This window comes from Schistocerca serialis, chromosome 8 (genome assembly GCF_023864345.2).
Source record: "Schistocerca serialis cubense isolate TAMUIC-IGC-003099 chromosome 8, iqSchSeri2.2, whole genome shotgun sequence".
NCBI lineage: Eukaryota > Metazoa > Arthropoda > Insecta > Orthoptera > Acrididae > Schistocerca > Schistocerca serialis.
The window spans coordinates 349,235,232-349,240,231 of record NC_064645.1 but is presented as its reverse complement, the minus strand read 5'-3'; the positions used below and the strand labels follow the sequence as shown (position 1 = coordinate 349,240,231).

General features: G+C 53.6%; 1 non-coding gene across 1 annotated transcript in view; it reads right to left on the bottom strand.

Moving 5' to 3' along the window:
- The window catches only part of LOC126417748 (small subunit ribosomal RNA), a 1,909-nt gene extending 1,007 nt beyond the window's left edge, over positions 1 to 902 (bottom strand). The window contains exon 1 of the ribosomal RNA XR_007575811.1: positions 1 to 902. This exon is cut by the window's left edge and continues 1,007 nt beyond it. This is a non-coding gene — a ribosomal RNA (small subunit ribosomal RNA).
- Positions 903 to 5,000: the final 4,098 nt, after the last annotated feature.

Here is a 5,000-nt window from a genome sequence, read left to right as displayed (position 1 = left end):
TTCCATGCACACAGTATTCAGGCGGGCTTGCCTGCTTTAAGCACTCTAATTTGTTCAAAGTAAACGTGCCGGCCCACCGAGACACTCAATAAAGAGCACCCTGGTAGGATTTCAACGGGGTCCGCCTCGGGACGCACGAGCACGCACGAGGCGGTCGCACGCCTTCGGCTCGCCCCACCGGCAGGACGTCCCACGATACATGCCAGTTAAACACCGACGGGCGGTGAACCAACAGCGTGGGACACAAATCCAACTACGAGCTTTTTAACCGCAACAACTTTAATATACGCTATTGGAGCTGGAATTACCGCGGCTGCTGGCACCAGACTTGCCCTCCAATAGATACTCGTTAAAGGATTTAAAGTGTACTCATTCCGATTACGGGGCCTTGGATGAGTCCCGTATCGTTATTTTTCGTCACTACCTCCCCGTGCCGGGAGTGGGTAATTTGCGCGCCTGCTGCCTTCCTTGGATGTGGTAGCCGTTTCTCAGGCTCCCTCTCCGGAATCGAACCCTGATTCCCCGTTACCCGTTACAACCATGGTAGGCGCAGAACCTACCATCGACAGTTGATAAGGCAGACATTTGAAAGATGCGTCGCCGGTACGAGGACCGTGCGATCAGCCCAAAGTTATTCAGAGTCACCAAGGCAAACGGACCGGACGAGCCGACCGATTGGTTTTGATCTAATAAAAGCGTCCCTTCCATCTCTGGTCGGGACTCTGTTTGCATGTATTAGCTCTAGAATTACCACAGTTATCCAAGTAACGTGGGTACGATCTAAGGAACCATAACTGATTTAATGAGCCATTCGTGGTTTCACCTTAATGCGGCTTGTACTGAGACATGCATGGCTTAATCTTTGAGACAAGCATATGACTACTGGCAGGATCAACCAGGGAGCTGCGTCAACTAGAGCTGAGCAGCCGGCCGCCCGGGAGTGTGTCCCGGGGGCCCGCGCGAACACGCAAGCGTCCGCTCAATTATTCTGCAAACAGGAGGAGGCTGAGCTCCCCTGCACAACACACCTCGAAACCCTCTCAGGTCCCGGCGGCGCGCAGCGCCGTCCTAAGTACTTGGTCGGGTTCGAGAGAGGCGCAATCGCCCGGAGTTAGGCGAGTAGACGCTTTAGGTGCGACCACCCGTGCTCCCAACTGAGCTTGCCGCTGCCGACAGAGGCCCGGGAGCGTGCTGTCGTGGCATTGCCGGCGGGAGACAACACGCGCCACCTACGGTGACCGGCAGCTCCAACGCCAGCGCCACAGAAGGACAAAAGCCCCACTTGGGTGCCGAAGCGAACTCTCCCAGCACAGCGCACGCACCAACACGTCCGCACAGCTGCGATACAAACCACCTGCGAGAACCGCTGGGGCGACCGAGCAGCAGACGGCGTCGCGGCGCCGAGCGCCGGGCGGCGGCGCATCCTCAGCGCACACAGTCCTCAATCGGACCAGCACACTGCAGATGGCCACCGCGCTTCGCACCGGGCCCGCGAGGACCTACTTTGGCCGCAAGGCGCCGCGAGCAGGGGGCGCCGGCGCGCAGCTGCGCCGCCTGCCGCGTCCGTCGGCCGGCGCGCCTGCCACTGGCCGCCCCCACCAGCCGGCTGTAGCGCGTGCGCCCACGCACCGCGCTGCCAGCACGCCGGGCGGCCCCCCCTCACCGGCCGGGGACGGTCCCACCCAGCCACCGCCGCGTATCGCCTCACACCCAGATCCCCCTTTCACGTTCGTGGGCATGGTGGGTCCCTTTTCACGTTCGTGGGCATGGTGGGTATCCATGAAACAACCGGTTAATAGCTCGACCGATCGTCGCCAACACTGATTCACCTCTAGCGAGAACAACCGCACCACAACGGGTTACCAGTTGTTCATTTGCGTAACGTCACCAGCAAACGTAGACGTCCATCGCCATTTGCAACGAGTATTGCATGCCTGTGTCAGGTGTCACAACACACTACGTCTGCCCACATAGACGCATCAACATGTGCACGCCTAGAGAACACGTGGAAGGTAGCCCCCGTACGTATGCGGTGTCCATTGCGCGAACGACTGTCAGCCGGCCTCTGCAGCATGTCGCAGATGTGGAACGCGGTGCAACATGCTATCACAGTGTGTGAGAAGAGACGACTACGTCCGAATACACGCTCCACTACATCAACAGACTGCTCATGCTGATCGCCATCCAGGGCGTCCGTTCCTCCCACACGTCTGTATGGCGTACCACACTGCAATCCAGCTCCTAAAGGGAGACGACACGTAGCTGCGTGCACAATATTTGGACTGTATGGTCCGCCGTTGCTAGGCGCAGTCGTCGTACGGTCACACATGTGCCACGATGTATCATTCAGTACATACGGACCAATGTGCAGTACAGTTTGTGGGTTTTGCGTACATCCGCGGACAGGTGACAGGCCGTACCACAACGTAGGCTGAGTACTTCGGCATGCGAAGGGCATTGAACATGCACACTTCTCACCGACGAGCTTGCGAAGGCAGGGGGGAAGAGGGGGGGGATGTACGTCCCGCTGCTATCCACATTACAGTGTATAACAGGAGCATGTGGAAAGTCAGCAACACCTGCAGGGTGTTTAACATGACGCGATACACAGGGGACCGGGCAGTGCGAGTAGCGAACTATATTGCGAGGGTTGCAGTTAGGCAACACTACACTACTTTAACGAGTCGCATAACAATTACAGAGCAGGTTAAGCGACAACGTGCGTAAGGTTAAGGCGCAATATAGTTTAGGTTACGGCGCAATTTAGGTTACGTTACGGCGCAATTTAGGTTACGTTACGGCGCAATTTAGGTTACGTTACGGCGCAACATGGGTTGGGTTACGGCGCAACATGGGTTGGGTTACGGCGCAACATGGGTTGGGTTACGGCGCAACATGGGTTGGGTTACGGCGCAACATGGGTTGGGTTACGGCGCAACATGGGTTGGGTTACGGCGCAACATGGGTTGGGTTACGGCGCAACATGGGTTGGGTTACGGCGCAACATGGGTTGGGTTACGGCGCAACATGGGTTGGGTTACGGCGCAACATGGGTTGGGTTAAGGCGCAACATGGGTTGGGTTAAGGCACAACATGGGTTGGGTTAAGGCACAACATGGGTTAGGTTAAGGCACAACATGGGTTAGGTTAAGGCACAACATGGGTTAGGTTAAGGCACAACATGGGTTAGGTTAAGGCACAACATGGGTTAGGTTAAGGCACAACATGGGTTAGGTTAAGGCACAACATAGGTTAGGTTAAGGCACAACATAGGTTAGGTTAAGGCACAACATGGGTTAGGGTAAGGCACAACATGGGTTAGGTTAAGGCACAATGTAGGTTAAGTTAGGGCACAATGTAGGTAAGGTTAAGGCACAACGTAGGTTAGGTTAAGGGACAATGTAGGTTAGGTTAAGGGACAATGTAGGTTAGGTTAAGGGACAATGTAGGTTAGGTTAAGGCACAACGTAGGTTAGGTTAATGCACAACGTAGGTTAGGTTAATGCACAACCTAGGTTAGGTTAAGGCACAACGTAGGTTAGGTTAAGGCACAACGTAGGTTAGGTTAAGGCACAACGTAGGTTAGGTTAAGGGACAACGTAGGTTAGGTTAAGGGACAACGTAGGTTAGGTTAAGGGACAATGTAGGTTAGGTTAAGGGACAATGTAGGTTAGGTTAAGGGACAATGTAGGTTAGGTTAAGGCACAACGTAGGTTAGGTTAAGGCACAACGTAGGTTAGGTTAAGGCACAACGTAGGTTAGGTTAAGGCACAACGTAGGTTAGGTTAAGGCACAACGTAGGTTAGGTTAAGGCACAACGTAGGTTAGGTTAAGGCACAACGTAGGTTAGGTTAAGGCACAACGTAGGTTAGGTTAAGGCACAACGTAGGTTAGGTTAAGGCACAACGTAGGTTAGGTTAAGGCACAACGTAGGTTAGGTTAAGGGACAACGTAGGTTAGGTTAAGGCACAACGGAGGTTAGGTTAAGGCACAACGGAGGTTAGGTTAAGGGACAATATAGCTTAGGGTAAGGTACAATATAGCTTAGGTTAAGGTACACATTGTTGTAGGGAAAGGTGTATTTGGGGGGGGGGGCGCGGCAGGTTCGTTGATAGTGATTATCGTAAGTGGATGCCTGCGGGATCGTCCGATTTGTCACGTCAGGATGCACTTGTGGGTCATGACAGGCGGCGCTCCGATTCCAAGGTTGTGGCAGATCTGTGTCTTTCATTCCTGCCATTGTTTGTGTGCTGTGACAGGAGGCAGTATTGTGATGTTGGGTGCACCCCTGTGTAGGACATGTGTGGGTGTTCGTGGCTTAGCTGAGCAATGGCGGATGTCGGAAGGGTGGGATATTCTGTTTTCTGGGTGGACCTCCCGGTCTGGTTATGATAGTGTGGATTGTGTAATGTGGCGGAGAGGATGCACCGGATGTTCTTCCATGCTGGTGGTTAGATATTGTGTGCGTGCCTGTTAGAGGCAGAGAGTAGTGTGTGATAGTGTCTGGCTGCCGTGTGGTTCTCATTGTGTGCAGAGTCTTTCAGCATGTATAGGGACGGTTGTATATATATTATCTGTATTCTGATGGCTCTGCATCTGTTACTAATCAGTGCCGTGTATACGGTTACTCTGGTTCCAGTCGAAACATATATCTCTGTACATTAGTGACACTGCGGCTCCACTATATTGATACCCCTGTCGGCCGTTTCCCCCTAGTGTATGGCTTATGATTATCAACAATCAGTCTATTAGTCAATACCGGTAGTGTGACGACGTCAAATGTCCGGGATGGGGGAAGCTACACGCTTCCCGTGGGTCAGGGCCTAGAAAGACTCTTCCCACGCAGGAGGCTCGGACTGTCATTACTCTTCTGAGAAATATATTTGCCCAGCGTTTTTTGCGACTGCGAGTGCGACGCCCACGGGTACCGACATGGATGGGGCGCTTCCTAGCTGATCGCTCAGCATCGGAGAAATATATTTGCCCAACGTTTTTTGCGA